The sequence below is a fragment of the Sciurus vulgaris genome, assembly GCF_902686455.1.
Source record: "Sciurus vulgaris genome assembly, chromosome: 2".
In the NCBI taxonomy this organism is placed as follows: Eukaryota; Metazoa; Chordata; class Mammalia; order Rodentia; family Sciuridae; genus Sciurus; species Sciurus vulgaris.
This window is the reverse complement of record NC_136462.1, coordinates 173589413-173609013: the sequence shown is the minus strand read 5'-3', so window position 1 is coordinate 173609013 and position 19601 is coordinate 173589413. Positions and strand designations below refer to the sequence as shown.

Sequence of the window (19601 nt, the reverse complement as noted above, 5' to 3'; positions counted from 1 at the left end):
ACATGCCTAGGTATGCCTGGATTTTCATTTAAAAAAAATATGCTCACATGCAACGGTGGGAGGGGCAGATTTCATGGTCAAATTTTACCACCAATTAATTAGTTTTTCATCAAGAACAAATAATCCAACCAAAATGCCCTGCAAATGCAAAGACAGACTAGTTCATGGAGTGTGGAAATACAAGTAGCAAACTCTGTTCATGGAATTCTTCATGGGACACTTGTTCATGCAACAAATTCTGTGGATGAGCGAGGGAGGGGAATGAACTACAAACAGATAAGAAAAGAGAAAGAATTATGCAAAGTTTGAGAGTTCAACAGTCGGAGGGCAAAAAGGAAAAACAAAAAGAAATAGCTATTGGTGCATCAACTTCTCAGTAGAAGAGAGCCGAGCATACCCAGCACATTCTTCTGGGGGGCTATCCTTGTTTACATTTTCATTCCTGTCATATCCATGCTTGTTTAAAATGGTAGTTCTCAACCCAGAATTATTCTGCTCTCCAGAGGACACATGGCAAGATCTGGAGGCACTTTGGGCCATCAAGGCTGGGGGACAGCTACTGGCCACTAGCACATAAAGGCCAACATCCTCAGTGCACAGAAAAGGGGTTCTGAGGAAGGAAGCAGGGAAAGGGCTTCAGAATCAGGGAGGGGACAGCCATAGGGGTAGAGAAGGGAGGAAGACAGTGACTGCTGAACAAAAAATATATATCCTTGGAAACTGCTACAAATCCCAAAAAGAGAGCATTCTACCACCCTAGTCCACAAGGCTGGTGAGGACAGTCTCAAGGCCAGAAACAACGCATCAACCTGAGATCAGAGGTTTCATTCACACAAGATGAACTTTTGTGTGGGTAAATGCCAAGGTCCAGAGGCAAAATGCCAAAAATGAAAGCAAAAGGTAGTGGGCAGAGTGAAGCTTAGGGTCTGTGTTCAAATATATTCAAACAAGAAGGAAAATCTGGGGAGAGTTCACCAACTCATGGCACCTCCTCATCCTACTCCCTGCAAAGAGTAAAGGAATAAGCAAGTCCACCTGCACTCTTATCCCTGAACACTTGACAGAGGGAAGGAGGGGTCAAGAGACCACGATGATGGTAACGGCTGCAGTAATAACAGCGGTTTTCTACCTGCTAAGTGTCCACATGTGGCAGGAACCTCTCTTACCTCTCATTATATAGACGGCAATTATTTCTAGCCAGTGAGTGTGATATTGATATGCTTATGCCCCCCTAACGCCACAAAAGCAGAACTCAAGCTTCAGAGAAGCAAAGTAACTCACCAAAGGTTACACAGCCAAAGCAGTGGAATAGGATTCAAACTTTAATCAGTTTTCTCACCCATCCTATTTATACAAGCAAGACATAAAACTGCCCTTTCAATGCTCAGCTATAGATAACCCCCATGGACAAACAAAGCCCAAGACAGCTGGCTCGTGAGCACTGCCTCCATAAGACCTGCAGGTGGTGTCTTCCCTCCTTGTCATTCCTAAGGGTACTCCAAGGGTAGGGGACAGTTGGGTGGTACCTTATCCAGGGATTCTGCCTCTTATTCCTACAGCCATCTGGCTGAGCAGGCAGGTGGCCACTATTTCTCCACATTGCAACCATCTTAATGGTTCTCAGACACTGTGAGGTGGTCACCAAAGTATTGATATGTTACCCCAACAGAAAGGGGCAAAATGAGGAGTTCCCACCCTCATCAGATCAGGAACTCCTCATTCCGCATTTCTTCCTACCCACCTGGCTACTCCTCAGAATATGTCACCATCATCTCTCAGCAGCATCACCCCAGCAACTTAAATCATCTTCCTGTTCCACCTTGATGGCCCTAAACACTTGTCCATTCTGCATCCACCAAGAACATTCTACAAAATGTTATGCTCTTTGATGGCTTCATAATTAGTTTCAGAATGACAAAATTCCTTCACCAGGCTGAAAGGAACCTCCCGACCTCCTCTCCAGGTCTCGCTTTAGCCCCTAGTGTGCTCTACTTCAGTTCCTTGCAGGTGCTGTCCCTCTTCTAACCCTGTAGATCTTGCACAAGCTGTCTTTCAAAAACGGGCAGCCTGTACCTCACCCCTTTCTCTTGGGGTATCTCCTGTCAATATCTCCCCTGATTACCACCTCATCATTGTGTCTCAGGACCATTAAGATGGTCTCAAAACAGAGGGATAATGTCCACCTGCCTGCTAGCCAGACAGCTGCAGGAGCAAGAGGCAGAATCTAGAGTCTCACTATCAGACCTATGCTCCCAGGGTTGAACTTGGCTTGTATATTAAAGGTTTCTCCAAAATTCTGGAATGATGTATTGGAATCTAACATGTAACAGTCATTCTTCTTAACACTCTTACTACATCAAACCTATACATGACAGGGCAGGCACATTAATATCAGGAACAAGTCCATGATGTCACCATCACTGCTAGTCTAAAAGGGACTTGGGAGTCTTCACTCTCATCTGCATCTCTGCCTCCATTTCACATCTGTTTCCTGTGCTCTGAATCACCTTAAATTCCAGGAACAACAGATCTCATTGATAAGCATCTTGTGATGAATCAAAGGCCTCGCCTCACCAATCCTGAGATAATGATGGGCCAAACCATACCTGATCAAGAGGCATCTGCTTTGGTAGCTGTGCAAAGCTTCCAGCTGTGCAAACCCCCTAGCCCTCATTTCCCTTTCTACAAAACCTCAAGACTTTGTCAGTCCCTCAAAGATAGGGCTCCCAGTGCAGTTACACTGCAGTTACTATACCACAACTACACTGCAGTTACTCCCTTGCTTTTTACCATTACTTTTCTGCTTGGTTTTTGGAACAAGTGGCTGGACCTGATGTGTTGGAGCCCAAGACTCTGGTAACATTATAACTATATCAAGAGATCTAAAAATCAGAGCATCTGCAATTAAATAACTAGTTACAAAACACATGAGCAAGATACTTTCAATGGAACTGAATCAAACACTTCTGAAATGCCAGCATTTAGGGTCTATATCAGAAGCTGGCAAACCACCAGCTGGCCTCTTGGTCTCCGGTTAAGAATGATTTTGCATTTCTAAAAACATTGTGAAAAACAACAAAGAAGAACCTATGACAGAGACCATCTGGCACACAAAACCTAAGTTGTTCACAGAAAAGTCGGTCAACCCAATGAAAATGGAAGGAATTCTGCTCAAAATGCCAAAATGGCAATAATAATCATGAATATTTATAAATAAAATTCAATAAATTATGAAGAAAACAATAGAATATTACTAAGGAACAAGAGAGATGGATAACCAGAGACAATAGTCCTGGACAGAAAAGCTACTGCCAGGATGTTCACTTTCCAATAAACATGATCATAAAGATTTAATAAACACCAATTAATACCCCAAAGGGAGACAGGAAGGGTTGCTACAAATTTCTCTGGAAGAATAAGCAAGAACGGCCACAAAGATCTGAAAAATAATAAGAAGAATGTGCTCTTTCAGCTAGAAACCTAATCTAAGGCTGCAAGAAGCAGAAAAGTTTAACAGAAATACAAAATAAAACTAACACTAGGTAACAAAAAACCCACAGGCTGACAAGGGCAGGACATGGGCCACTTCAAATCACAGCACAAGGTATGAATTTTTCAAGATATATGCCAAGACAACAAGTTCACTATAATAAAATCCAGAAAAAAGTAAGGCCTAAGGTTTAAAAAGAAAAGACTGCTACATGATCATATATGAGCATGGGGGCACTCCTTTCTTGGACAGAAAGGAAAAAGAAGCTAATAGATTTTACAACATAAAAAAATGTTTAGATTTCTGTATGGAGAAAAATCACAAAATTAAAGAGCAAAATACAATAGATAGGATGTGTAAATATCTTTACTATTTGAATCACTCTTTATAAATCAACAAACTGAAAACAAAACCTTCAACGTAAACAAAAATGGGCAGAACATACAAATTTCGAATCATCAATCCATCCAAACGCACATAGTAAACTAAGTGCTGGTTCTTATTTAAAACCAAACAAAAGTGTACAGAGGGGCTGGGAATGTAGCTCAGTGGTAGAATGCTCGTGATAGAATGCTCGCCCAGCATGTGTGAAGCCTTGGATTCAATCCTTAGCATCACACACAGACACAAACACACAAGGTGACTAATGAAGAACCAATTTTATCTATGTCAGTTATTTTTAAATAGTCTTATTGGCAAGATGGTAAAGAAATAAACTCACACATTTCCAATGAAGACTTAGTTGATAACGGGAAGGCAATTTGGCTATTTGAAGAGAGTTACAGACATTCACATTCATTTTTAATAGTTTTCCTGAGGATATAACACTTGTAGGAACATATTCTAAAATCATGACTAGGTCACACAAAGATTTAGCTACAAAATTGTGTGTCTTGTGCATTCTAACTTTGTTGCTAAGAAAAAAGCAGGAAATAATTTAACACCCAATATTAGGAGGGGGAATGGTAAAACTGGTCCAATAAAAAAAAGTAACACCATGGGACTGGGGATATAGCTCAGTTGGTAGAGTGCTTGCCTTGCAAGTACAAGGCCCTGGGCTCAATCCCCAGCACCGCAAAAAAATTAATTAATTAATTAATTTTAAAAAAAGCAACACCATGTGGCCATTAAAAAGACTGCACAGAAATACCAATTAAAGGAAAGATGTTCATGACATGCAAAAAAGCAAACTAAAAAACTTATGAAGGACAACATAATGCTAACTGAAACAAGCCAGTCACAGCAGGACATATGCTGAATGATTCCACTTTTATATGTGCTATCTAAAATAGTCCAACTCAGCCAGGCACAGCTATGCACACCTATAATCCTAATGACATAGAAAGCTGAAGCAGGAAGAGCTCAAGTTTGAGGTTAGTCTCAACAATTCAGCAAGACCCTGTTTCAAAATAAAAAATAAAAATGGTAAGGGATGTAGCTCAGTGGTAAAGTGCCCTAGTACCAACATAATCATCATCGTCATAATAACAAAAAATAGCCCAACTCAGAAGCAAGGAGTAGGATGGTTGCCAGGGGCTTGAGACAGGGGGAAGTGGAAAACTGCTATTCAACAAATACAAAGTTTTAGTCATGCAAGATGAGTAAGTATTAGAGACCCACTATAATACACCATGTGATACAGTTGCCAATTATATTGTGGACTTAAAAATTGGTTAAGAAGATAGGTCTCCTGTTAGAAGTACATAGGCAATAAGGAAATGAGTAGAAAATGCTGATTTTTAAAAAAAATAAGGCCATGAATAAAAAGAATTAAAGGCAATTAAAACAATTAAAAAATATATAGGCATAGCACTAACCCACAGTATCTGTGTAAAGTGTGTATATGTACACATGACGAAACACTAATCAAACATTTGAATGGCAGGAACACAACTTTTTTTTTTTTTTTTTAATACTCTTCTATATTTTCTAAAATCACTTACTCAGCAACGAAAAAATGGGCTCACTTTCTCCCCCAAGAGCTGCTGATGTTCACAAGAGCACAGTTCTTTCCTCCTCTTTACGCTCCAACCCAGGGCAGTGGCCACTTCCCTTTCCAGCATCACTCATCACACACACAATATAAAGCAAATTTCTGTTGAGTGCTAAGGACATCGCAGCGTGGAGCAATGTTTTCATGTTTAAAGTTCTAAAATAACATATTGGAAAACACTGGAGAAAAGTCAAGATTTGTAAATTATGCTTTGCATCTAGGTTATTTTAAAGCTCCCCTGCAGCTAGGGTTAAAAATTACTACCTTTCAGCAAACAGGGCATCATTAGTCTCAAAATAAAACTCACCTCAAAATAAACACAAGACTGACAAAGTAGAAAAAGAGCAATTGGGGAAACTTATGAAGAAGTACACAAGTTACACACTCAATCTTTAACAAATCTTTGAATTCCTAATACATGGAGCCACTAGCTCTCCAGTCACCCATAATCACGCAAAAAAAACTTTGATTTTACTTAGTTTATCAGCTATTCGGCCAGTAGTCATTCCTTTTGTGCTCAATGTTTTTTACCTGGCCTTTTCTCTCCTATCCAGGAATCAGTGTTACCCCTCACTGTGGCTTATTCTGCCTCCTCACTTGAAAGTATGATAATATTAGCCAAATAGAGGTTTTGTGTTGTTTTTGTACTGGGATTGACCACAGAGGTGCTTTACCACTGAGCTACATTCCCAGCCCTTGTTTTATTTAAGGGCTTATTTGTTTGTTTATCTGAACAGAGTCTTGCTAAATTGCTGAGGCTGGACCCAAACTTGGGATCCTCGTGCCTCAGCCTCTGAAGTCACTAGGATTACAGGGCTGAACTACCACAGCCCCAAACAAAGGTTTTGAGGACTGAGCTACTCCTAGAGTTAAATACTAAAACCCTGTGATTCTGAGAAGAACCTAAAAAACATGTACTGCCATGGTCAGCACCTAGTAGAATTCCCAGCACACAAGGTAGAAAGCCCCCAACCACTGAAAGAATTAATCACTAAGGATTCTCCCCAAGTGTATGATCCTCCCTTCGGTATACAATTCATCTTTATATTCCCAGCTGTTAGCATAAAACAGATGATCAACAAATACCAATGAAATACACATTTACCTCAAATAGATAGCACTGAATGCCTAGCACTTCAAAAACAAATACACTGCAAATCCATCATGTGATCAAGGCACAAAACCTACAGTTAAAGGATACAAGAAGGATAAAAGATCAGAGAGTAAGAATCATACTTGTAAGCAAAAGTTCAAAAGCTGTTTTATTCATAATAGCCTTAAACTGGAATCACCTAATGGTGCTGGGTAAACAACGTGGGTCCATCCAGAGGAATTACCACTTGGTGATAGAAAGGAGGCAACCACTGCCCTGAGTAACAGCTTGGACAAAGCACACAGCAATGCACTGAGTGAAGGAAGTCAGAAATAAGACATGATGATTCCTAAAATGCAGAATTAATCTACAGGGACAGGATGCAGTCAGGGGCTACCGGGCGTAGAAATAGAGGCAGGAAGGACTTCCCAAGGGAGAAAAGGGAGCTCAGGAGTGTTGGAAGTATGCTATGCTTTGATTGTGACACTGGGGACCCCACCTGTATGCATACATACTTATTCTACTTACCTCAACAAAGCTGATTTTGGAAGGGAAATTTGAAAACTTCTATAATTCCACTTAAAAAAAAAAAGTCCCTCCTCAAATTCTGATTCTTCTTGTATTCATAGATCTGCTCTGGGGCCTGGGAAGCTACACTTTTAATAAAGAGAAAAATAGTCTCATGCTTGTGGTCCTCAGATCCACCCTGGGGGCAAGCAACCTGGGCTGAGATAAAGCTATTTTCTCTTGCACAAACCTATCCAGACAGGTGGGAGTGTGGCTAAGAAGATGATTTTGGGATGAGAACATCAAAACCCCAACCTGCTGGCTGAAACTTTGGTCTCTACCAAGGCAAAAACAAGAGCCACCAGGTTCAGTGATAAAGCACATTTTAAAAGCAAAGTTGTGGTTCTGTGCTTAAACCCCATTATTAGGGGATTATAGTCAAACAGTGGCTGCTCCACTAAATTCTGTTAAATGATAAACATGTGACCTAAGCACTTTTAATCCAAGTTAAACAAAAAAGATTATTAGAACAAATATCTTCAACTTTATATTATCAACTCCCTTCAAATAAAATTAGTTACCCTAACACACAGTCTGCTGCTTTAGGAAGCTTACGGTGCTGATGCTGATCCTAGCTATGATTATGTCGTTTAAAGCTCTGAGCAGTAATGAATGGATCTGCAAGAAGTGGTTATTATTAGATCTCATGATGACAACTATGCTCACAGGGCATGACTGAAAAATACTCAACTGTCCTGCAGCCTTCTCCAAAACAATTCAAGAACTCTCACTCTTATTTCTCACACTCAATTTAGTACCCACTAGTGGGTCATGAAATTAACTTAGTGGATTTGGGGCAGAAACTTCAATGCAATGGAATTCAGCAGAACAAAAAGCTTCAGAGCACATCTCACAAGGGTGACCGTGTGCTATGGCCTGACTATGGTTGACATGTAGGAGCATCGTCCTCCATGTTAACCTCCGTGTTAATGGGTGGTGTGACTTTTAAGAGGTGGAGCCTGGTGGTAAGTCATCTGGGGGCACCCTAGTTAATAACTTTTGCAAGAGGCTTATTATAAAAGAGTAAGCCTGTCTGGGGACCTTTAATCCCAGCTACTCTGGAGGCTGTGGCAGGAGGATTCCCATTTCCAAGCTAGTCTTGGCAACCTAGCAAGACCTTGACTCAAAAAATAAAGAGTGGAGAATGCAGCTCAGTGGTAGAGTACCCACTATGTTCAATTCGTGGCACTGCCAAAAAAAAAGCAAGGCTGCCTCCCTGAATCATACTTCCTTCTCATCATGTGATCTCCCCCTCTCACTCATGACCTCTTCATGACAACATTCAGCATGGGCAGCCTTGGAGAGAAGGCTCCAAAACTGAGATAAATAGATCTCTTTTCTTTACAAATTATCCAACTCAAAGTGACTGATATGCTCATTGTTTCAAGGTAAATGCTTTGTAATATGGAATCAATCAAAACAAGTCTGAAAGCTCTGCAGTAACACAAATGCATAATCCCAGTGCCCAAGTTAAACCATGGTTGTTTGCTGAATGTAAACTCAAAACACCCACAGAAAAAAATCTGTGAGAAGTGAGAAAATGGGGCAGAATGACATCAATAACAAAATATCCTATCCCCCACTCTCTGTAACAGTGGTCCACTTTATGCATTGAATATCGCCCTTGCTGCTCTGCCACTGAGACTTATTTTTCAAATGGATGTGTTTGTTTCTCTTCCTGATCTGATCTCTTCTTCTTAATCTTCCTCTCTCTGAGTTTCCCTTCCTAGTCTCAGGAAACCATATTCCTTTTGGATCACCTCTTTAAAAACCTCTGCTACCCTTGACGGGGAGAATCAGTCACTAGGACAGGATCCCCTGTTTCTCCTTTGCTAAGCAAAGCAATAAAACTTCCTTTTTTCTTAAAATCATGTCCTCATTATTGGATTGGCCTCAGGGACAAGGATCGAGCTTTCCCTACACCTCCACAATGATGAAGAGACTACCCACCACAATCACATCAGAGTGGTCTTTTGTTCATAAAATTAATCACAATAATCTAGCAGAGCCCCATACCAAACACCCCAGGTAAAGCCACTGAGAGGCTCTTCCCTGTATTCCAATGAGCTATCTCAGCCTTTCACTGTCTTGGTTTATAGACTTATTCTCTTAAGAGGAAGAGCATATCAAAATAAGCAGATAAAACCTGGATATCTGAAGGGGACAAAAAAAAGAATACCATGTTTTAATCCCTAACCATTACAGAAGCCACTGAAAAGCAAACGTTATGTAGAATTTTAACGACAAGATATAAACAAATGCATCATGCACTATTACCTCTAGAAATACAAATATGATTTCACTTAATCCTTATAAAAATTCTGGGAGGGGTTGTAATCTCCATTACACAGTTGAGCAATTGAGGCAAAGAAGTTGGTTTACCCTTAAACAAAAGTCAAGGGCAAAAGCGGAAGGCCAGATAAAAATTTTTTTTTTTTTTTTGGTTCTGGGGCTTGGACCAAGGGCACTTAACCACTGAGCCACATTCCCAGTCTTTTTTTCATTTATTTTTGAGAGAGGGTCACACCAAGTTCCTTAGGACCTCACTAAGTTACTGAGGCCTCAAACTTGCCATCCTCCTGCCCACCTTTCTGAGTCGCCGGGTATGCACCACCACCTCCAGCCAGGCAAGAATTCTTGAAAGTATAAGTTAGGTATGTGTTTCCGTCCAGGTTCTGAGAAGGGACGGGAAGAAAGAAAAGCCAGAAAGATCATTCTGAGGGTCATTTTGGAGGAAGCTAAGGAAATCTCCTGGGTTAAAGCTTTCTCCTTTTCCAGGTTTCCAAATGTCCTTGCATATAATGTCCCTGCCTTCTGATACGGTGGCAACCCTGGAGGCTAAGGTAACATCCAGGAGATGGCTTTGCCCTACTCTCTGCTCCAGTGCCAGCTGGCTCCACCCTTCCTCTGTTAGTCAATGACTCATACCTTCTCTCCTCCATTGAAGGAAGTCTCAGGAGAACTCTAGGTCACCTCCAGCTGAGTTTAACTCACAATTCCCAGTGGGAGAAGCATTTTCAAACAAGATCCACTCCCTTGCCTCTGGCTCAGTACTTACCAGCTCTCCATGCCATTCTACTCTTCCGCATGTTTTCATACCTTCTTTGGCCTCAAGTGCCAAAACCAATTTCCTTCTCTCACCTGCAGAGACCTGTTCCATTTTCCCCCTATTTCCTAATTATTCATTATACCGGCTCAGTCTGGCTGGACTCTGACATACTTTCTTCATTCTCTCAATCACCTGCTCCCCATTCCATTTGCAATCATTTCTTCAGCATCCTTTTCCTGCCCACCCACTCTTGCTGCCCCCTAGTGCCATTTACCAAGAGCTACCTCTGCTCCCTGCAGACCCTCCTGAGACCAGGAAAGATAGTTTTGAAATTTCACCTCTCTGATGAATGAGGGCTGAACTGTGGGTTTGCTAAACTGCATTGCAATTACCTGGGCTGGGTCACAGTAACTTCCCCAGGTTAACACCAAGCACATGGTGACAGAAATAGCAAGACTTTCCCCTAATCCTTTAAACAATTCATGCCTGTATGTCACACTTATTTTTTTCTCTGCAAAGGAACATGCTCCTCCTAAGAAATTCATAAAAAATATACCCACTAAATACTAATAAGCAATCACCTAGGACTGCATGCCACAGAGACATGTGGCTTTTTCTCTGGTATTTGAGAATACCTTCTTTTTGGGGGGCATGGGTGGTGAGGGATGTGCTAAGGATTGAACCCAGGGGCACACTGAGCCACATCCCCAGTCAGTCGTTTTTATTTTGAGGCAGGGTCTGGCTAAATTGTCCAGGCTGGCCTTGATGCGATCCTCCTATCTCATTCTCCCAAGTAGCTGAGATTACAGGCATGCACCTCCACACCCAGCTAAATCTAGCATTCTCACTATGCAAAAACCTTAAAAAGGATAAAAAATATATGCACTCAGTTATATATGAGACCCTTATCTCTCCATGAATCTGTTTCGTTTATATTCCTTCTGGTGGACAATAAGACAAAATAAAAACTATATACTCCTTTTTGCTTTTGCACCTACTTTTCATCAAATTCCTAAAATTTTATATACAGTAAAACATAAAAAAACGCAGAGCTTTGGCAGTCCCAAGACTGGATTAAGAAAATAAAGCAAATAGGCAGCTGAAAAACATGCAATTTGACATGTAACTGACTACAAATAGGGATTTTATTGTTACTCTTTTTCACATATTTAATAAAGGAGCTGCCTTCCTAGAGTTGCAATAAATGTTAATATTCAACTATTAATATTTAAATAATGTCTGAGAGCACTGAGAAAGGCTTCACAGATTTTCCAGTAAACCAGCTGGGCAAACTTGAACCAGAGGCTCCTTGCCCATCTACCAGTCACACACACAGAGATGCACACAACAGGCAGAGAGATATATGTGTAGAAAAATCCCACACATGTTCAGATATGAACACATGCAGATGCAACACAGAAACGGACACACTTGTGGAAGCACAGACACATTCAGACACACACACACATGAATCAATCCATGCAGCCACAAAACTCACCGTCCCCCACCACAAAGCAGAGCTTCTATACCAGAAGAAACAGTCTTACCTTCAGAGTGAAACCTTACCCTGTCCACAACAAATGTCCTTTAACCAGTGACCCACCCACCACGCCTGTGCAATGCTGTGACTGTCCTGGTGCTCAGTATGAGACGTTTTCAGGTGCTGAAGCAATTTTGGCTTTTATAACCCACGCGGGCTGGCCCAAATTGTGTAACCACACCACCTCATTATAAATGCCATTTGTGTTACACAACAGCCACCGCCTGGTTACAAACGGTTACTGCAGGCCTCTATTACGGTCTCAACATCAATCTGCGGCAGGTTTCGACTTGGCAGTCTGGATATTCTATTGTAGAACCCCAGCGGCTACTGGGATTACACTTCTCAAACCCTCACAAAGAAGGGAAATGAAAAACCTATCTTTCCAAAACCCTATGGCTCAGATGTACAAGTCTACCCAACACTGCTTGCCAGCTCGGTGAAAAGGGGAATTACTTTACTCCCTAGTATTTTTTCATTTCCCTAATCAGGCATCCAACATCAATTGTGTTCAAAACTAAAAGAATTTCAGAGATCTCATGGTAGGATCCATTCATCAAATGACTGGCAAAGCCAACAAAACTGTAATACCGAAGGGCTGACCACTGGAGCCCAGGGTCCATGTGCCATCTCATGTCTGCACAGGTCCCACTGAACAGTGATGCACCTGTGAAGGCACCAAAGAGCAGAGACACTGACAATCAGTACCAGGAAAGAGCCACACCTGAAGCCAGACTACCCTTCCTAGCCCTAGCCCCAGGCCTGGGCCTACCAGAGCCAGAGCAGAGGACACTCTCTGCCCTTTAGATACACAAACTCCTGCCTCCATCTCCCCTACTCCAGACTGAACTTCACACATCTGACAGGGACCATGAGACTCAGAAGGCAGAGGGCCAGCCAGGAGGGACATCTACCAACAGTAAAGCATGTCTTGAAAGAGGATGTGACTGGGATAAAGGTAGAAAAGGAACCAAGAAAACTCCAGCAGAAAAGTTTTAGAAGTGCTGCTCAATCATGAAAATTTTGAGGCAGTAAGCACTGAAGAGAAAGACACCACATGATGAGAGAAGCCATACCAGAAACTGGAGAAAAAACAGAGCCAAAGCTACCAGGAGGAGACTGACCATCACAAGTGCCCAGAACACAGCTTTCCACGTGACTGTCCAACATGCTCAAGAAGCCAAGAACTGTAGTTAGGATACTCCATGACAATTCCTATCCCAGAAAGGATGTACTGCAGGAGCGAAGAAAAAAAAAAAAAAAAAAAGACAGGTGGGAAAAGACGTAATCTGTAAAATCTTTTTTTAAAGGTGTTATTCATTTATTTAAAGAAAAAAAATAAATCAAGCCAAGCATGTTGGTGCATGCCTTTCATCGCAGCTACCTCGGAGGCTGAAGCAGGACGATCACAAGTTCCAGGCCAGCCTGGGCAACTCAGTGAGACTCTGTCTCAAAACAAAGAAGAGTCAGGCACAGTGGAACATGCCTGTGGCACATCCCAGTGACTCAGGAGGCTGAGGCAGGAGGATTCCAAGTTCAAGGCCAGCCTCAGCAATTTAGCAAGGCCCTGCCTCAAAATTAAAAAAAATAAAATAAATAAAAGGAAAGAATCAGACAATTACATGAAGAACATGAAGTTGAGCATGAGATAACAAAGCGGGATGGGGAAGAATTAAACTGAGCAGCAAACAGGAGAAGTGAAAGAGCAGAAGAGAAGCTAAAACAGAATGGAAGACAAGCTTGAGAAACTGAGAAAGAAAAAGTACAGAAAAAGGCAAACATAGCTCAGAAAAGAGAGCGGAGGAGGCAAAGGGCAAAAACCAGGACATGAACAATCAGCATTTCCCAGCTGGACCTAAGGGACAGGACAAAGAAGCCAGTCCACGCAGTGCAAGTCCACATATGTGAAATGTCCAGAATAGGCAAATCTACAGAGAAAGGAAAGCACAGAAAGGCTGCTGGGGTGGCAGGGAATGACTATGAATGGATCTGGGGTTTCCTTGTGGGATGAGGAAAATGCTCTAAAATTAGGCTGTGGTGATGGGGGTCACAGAGCTGTGTGAATATACTTAAAGTCACTGAATGAACTATAAAATGGTGAATTATTACGACATGTGAAAACCGTATCTTCTAAAAGGGTTGAGGACTAACTCATGATAGAGAGCTACCCTAGCATGCATGAAGTCCTGGGTTCAATTCCCAGTACTGGAAAAGAAAAAGAAACGGGCTGGGGAATGTAGCTTGGTAGCACAACAAAAGAAATGGAACAGACTTAGATGATATTAAAGATAATAAATTTAAAAATTACTCTGTTATTAAGAAAAATCTCAGTGTAGAGATTACAAGGACAGCCCATGATCACGCAAAATTATAGAGGAGAAATCTACACTTGGACATGTCCTGCCAAAATGGTTTAACCACAGGGATGAAAACATCAGATGCATCCAGGGAGGATAAAATGTTTGGCTGTCTTAGAGCTGTACGCTGTGTACGGGTGTTTTGTTCAGCAACAGACTGCATATGTGGTGGTGACTATACCAGAAAGCCTAGGTGTGCCTAGGTTTGTGTAAGTACACTCTACGATGTTCATACAATGACATCTCAGCAAGTGTCTTCCTTCGTTAAATACTGCGTGACTGTACTGGCACTGCACCAGGACTTAGTGCCAAGATTGTGCGTGACAATTTGATATGGCAGGAAATAGAGTTGGACCAGGGGGCACATGCCTGTAGACCTGTCACTCTGGAGGCTGAGGTAGGAGATCACTTGAACCCAAAATTTCAAAAGCAGCCTGGGCAACATAGCAAGACTGCATCCCCTCCACCCCCACCCAAAAAAGACCAGGTACTTGGCCCCCTCTTGCCTATAGCTGGTTCCCTTTCCATTTTTCCATTATGTTGTGATGCAGCCTAAGTCCACTTAATAGGACAATGGTACCATGCTCTTGGATTTCTTTATAAAGTACTTTATAAGTACACAGCATTAGGTATTTTTTTATAGCATACAATCAGGCCAATATTGGGAGTAAGAAGAGTCTAAACCCTTCTCCCAAAGAGACAGGGCTCTAAATATGACAACTGCAGATGCAGAAATATGATATTTTTTTGTTTTGAAAGAACATCACTATTTTGGGAAGTGGGTGGAGGGAGGATGCTAGGGATTGAACTCAGGGCCTCAGGTACATCAGGCAAGTGTTTCTACCATCAGTATCACCAGTCCAAGGAAACCTTTATTAGAATCTGAAACAGAACACAGACCTAAAACAGAAACTAAACCTATAAACAAGTTAAATTCACATAATTAAAAATATTCTTAGGGGGCTGGAATTGTGGCTCAGGTGTAGAGCACTTGCCTAGCATGTGTTAGGCACTAGGTTGATTCTCAGCACCACATAAAATAAATAAATAAAATAAATATCTCATGAACATCTAAAAAATTTTTAAAAATACTCATAGATCTTGTCAAAAATAAATGCCAATACTCAAAGACAGAACTTCAATAAAGTTAAAAAAAAAAATGAATGCTGCCTTTTAGTTTTTAAATGTCAAACACAGGCCAGGGCTGTAGCTCAGTGGTCAAGCACTCATGTGGCATGCTCAATGTCCTAGGTTCAGTTCTCAGCACTGCAAAGAAAAAAAGTCAGACACAGTAGGATTCATGTCAGAAAGTATTAAAATGGGTCAGAGGATCATTTTACATTCCTAAAGTACAAAATTTACAATTATGGTGTCAATTTTAAGTTCTGAACATTCACTGAAATAAAGCCCATATTGTTAAAAATCCAGAATAGCAAAGACTTAACAAATTTAGCCATTTCTAAGAAGATGGGGAAACACTTAACACAGACTCCCTTTCTTGTTTATCTTGCAGTATTGATTAGAAAATCTAACCAGTACAATAAATAAAGCTAACATAATGGGTAGCAAATGTTGCAACCCACAGAAAATAGTTTCATTTACAATGGTAAAGAATAAATTGTGAAAATTCCCAAGGAAAATTTCAAATCCCACAATAAAGATATATTTATATTTGTCCTTATTACAGTGCCAAAAAAGAGATTAAAGACTAAATTATCAAGATTCTCTAACATTTTCAAAATTTAACCTTTCTCCTGAATAATCACTGAATCAAAGACAAAATTGAAATTATAAAAGTATTTGTACAATTAAACAAGAAAAAATAAGAAGTGAAATACCCTACAGAAAGTAAAAAGGGGTAAAGAGGATCACCATAGAAAATAAGCAAAATACTTGATAAATATGATAAATAATTCAAGCAGGCTCTTGGACAAGCCTCCCAAGGACAGAGCAGACAAGGATCATCCACTCAACCAGGCACCCAGGAGTTTCCCAGGCAAGTACCAAACGCCAAGACGGAGTCACTTCATGCTACTCAGACAGCTCCAAAGCACCAGAAAAGGATGTGACAGACTAATAGAATCCTGATAGAAAACTGAACAAGAACCAAGAAAATGGAAAAGGCTAGTATATACTACTACTCACACCAAAAAACCGGAGGAGGAAAAACAGTAGGACCAACAGAAACCTAAAAAAGGCACCTGATAAAACTGTCAATAACTGCATATAAGACACAAAGAAAAAAAAGTAAAAAAAAAAATACCCATGTCATATCAAAAGCAATGAACTACTTGCCCTGAAAAACCCTCAGGGGTGTCTATTAAAGCCAGAAAAGGAAAGGAGTTTGATGGTCCTTATCAGAGAAGAGACTGTTCTGGAAGTTCTAACCAATACAATACAGTAAGAAAAAGATTTGAAAGATCAATTAATGAAAAAGGGAATGCAAAAGAATTATTTTCAGGTAGTTGGTCTGTCTACACAGAAAATGAAGTGGTTTTTGTTTGCCACTGCTGGGAACTGAACCCAGGGCCTCGCGCCTATGATAGGGAAGTACTCTGCCACTAAGCTATATTCTCCAGCCCCAGAAAACAAGTTTTTTTAAAAAAGCAGTATCAGAATAAGATACTTCAGAAAAGCAAAAAAGTTATAAAATGAACATACAAAAAATATTCCATGAACTCACATGATCTCACCTTTTTTAAAGAATTGTGTTACACATGTGCAGTTGTGCTAAGGAAACAGATGGCTGCATCCCATGTAGTTTACGTGGCAATCTCTCAAAGTGGGACTACAGGTGTGTTTCTTTTGGTACTGGAGATTTAACCCAGGGGTGCTTCACCACTGAGCCACATCCCCAGGCCGTTTTTATTTTTTATTTTGAGACAGGGTCTTACTAAGTTGCATAGAACCTTGCTAAATTGCTGAAGCTGGCCTCAAACTTGCAATCCTCCTGCCTTAGACTCCTGAGTTGCTGGAATTACAGGCATGCACCACTGCTCCTGGCTAGGTGTTTTTTGTATTTATCTGTGTTTTCTAAATTCTAGTTACATTCCTCCCATTGTACCAGGAAGCAAAATGAGCAGCTCAATTCTAAGCACCTATGTAAGGTAAATAAGTTCAGAACAGAAAAGAATGCAAAATAAGTAAAAGGCTAAACTTGGACAAATATAGGAAAAAATAATTTAATTCTTCAGAAATACCTGCACGTTTGAAAATATCTTATTTTATTAATGTAATCTCTGATTTATGTTTCCTATTTAATAATAAACTCTAAATATGTTTCGGGGGAGGGGGCTTTCACTTATGGTGATTACCTGCTTGTACCTGTCCAAACGAATTTTACATATTGACACTTCATTGCCCCTACTGTTATTAAAAAAAAAAAAGAGTAAAACAAAAGGATATTTAGAGTTAGGCATGGTGGCAGATGCCTGTAATCCCAGGGGATCAGGAGGCTAAGGCAAGAGGATCAAAGCCAGCCTCAGCAACAGCGAGGCACTAAGCAACTCAGTGAGACCCTGTCTCTAAATAAAATACAAAATTGGGCTGGGGATGTGATTCAGTGGTCAAGTGCTTGGAGTTCATTCCCCAGTGCCTCCCCCCAAAAAAGTTACTTAGGGTTACCAACTGGACAAAAACTACTCTGATTCTGTAATCAATAAGGGGGACAGCTGTTCAAAAGAATCAAGTGCATTAACCAACAGCACCCTCTAGTGTTAAAAGATGGATTTGGCATGTGGCAAAGGTAAATCCTAAGAAAATTTTTTAAGAAAATCTATTTTGGAAAATTTCAAACATACAGAAAAGTAGAATTAAAACACATTTTTATTTCATACCCAAATTATTTCTGATTATTGACTTTCTACTCATGTGGACACTTCTATGTTTCATTAACAAGAGATGAGCCATTCTCTCTCAATAATTCAACTAATAAACACTTGATTTTTAAGTACAGAACAGAACCAAATAAGGCAACATTTCCCAGCTTCCCTTGCGGATAGATGTAGCCAGCTTTGCCCAGTGGAGCATGAGCAGAATCATCATGCCCTCCCCTTCCTGCGTTTCTCTTCCCCCTGCTGTAGGAAACAAATATTAGACCATGTTAAAGAAATGATTCTCTCAAGATTAAGAAAAAAGGGGCAGATTATGTGAGAAAGAAGCTTCTGTCAGACTTGTTAAACGGGTTTCTTTCCATTATTTGGATACATTAGAGCAGCCAGAACTACAGCCAAAACACACACACATAGATACACATTTTTAAAATGAAGAATTCTGGTTGGAGATTTAGCTCCACACTACAGGGATTATCCTCCATGCATGAAGCCCTGGATTCCATCTCCCAACACTAAACATGAACACACATGCGCACGTGCGCGAGGATAACAGAAAAAGAAACCCGATAATTCAAAAACAAAAGCAAAAAGATTTTATATTTAAGTAACCTATAATGTGCACATTTCAAAAATGAATCTGGGCTGGGGATATAGCTCAGTGGTAGAGTGCTGCCTTACATGAACAAGGCCCTGGGTTCAATCCCCAGCACCACCAAAAAAAAAAAAAAAAAAAAAAAAAAAATCTGACAAAACCATATAGAGAAAAAAATCTGAAGAAAGCACTGGTAAGACAATAATATTTGGAATGACACCAGTTACCAAATTTTCAAAAGGAAACAGATCAATACATATTCAAACCTGGGGAAGGAGGGGTGGGGTTGAAGTTATTTTCCTTCAGAAGGACCAAACAAGGTTCATGATAAGGTAAGTGTCTGGGCGAGATGAATAAATTCATTGTTCCCTTTGGCTATCAGATTTATTAAACTGGCCTCTTTGGCAGACATTTAAAGGCTAGCCACTCATCCAGAATCTCCAGGCATGACTTGGAATGTGTGCTAACAAGCACCCACCAGAATTCTGGCAATGAGGTGAAACCAAAGTTCACTCAACTTTGTCAATGCACCATCAAGACTGCCTCCTTTGCACTTGAGGTTCCTTCTAGCACCCACCAGAAGCCTCAACGAGGTTAGTAAAGAAACAGCTCTGCACTAGGAGTCCAGAACTCCTCTCTAGACCACACGTGGGGGGTGGGGTGGGTAATCACAGCAAAATTATTAACCAGTGGGCAAAAAATGTCTTGCTCTGCAAAAGAAGAGTGTTGCCACACATTTGTGGGTTTCACACTTCTGTTTTTAGCAATGGAACAAGCATCCTCAAATTAATCTGACTCAAAGCCTGGAGAAGGGGAAAAAAAATCCTACAAGTAGGTGGATGGTGTCATTAAAATGAAGACTTACCACACTTCACTGCAAAAGTTTTAATCCATATTTTCCAGAAATACCAAAGAGTACAACTAGTAAATCAAAGACTCAATAATTTAATGAAATTACTCTCAGAATAAAAATACATTTATCACATCTTCTAACCTACAAATACTATGCTATACTAAGATGCCATCTTTATCATTATTTGGTTACCCTAACACAATGCTCTGATTTTGAGCTAAAGATTGTTCTAGA

At 40.6% G+C, this 19601-nt stretch overlaps 1 protein-coding gene across 10 annotated transcripts in view; it reads right to left on the bottom strand.

Annotated features, from left to right (window-relative positions):
* The window catches only part of SLC23A2 (solute carrier family 23 member 2), a gene marked incomplete at its 3' end in the record, with an annotated part of 112164 nt that overhangs the window by 61461 nt on the left and 31102 nt on the right, over nucleotides 1-19601 (bottom strand). Inside the window, exons 1-2 of one of the 10 annotated variants that reach the window (XM_079129100.1) lie at nucleotides 11740-12100; nucleotides 6589-6667 (exon numbers count right to left, since the gene is read on the bottom strand). The exons of 5 other annotated variants lie outside the window; for them this stretch is intronic. 4 more of the 10 variants (XM_079129098.1, XM_079129099.1, XM_079129096.1 and 1 more) reach the window with 4 other exon arrangements.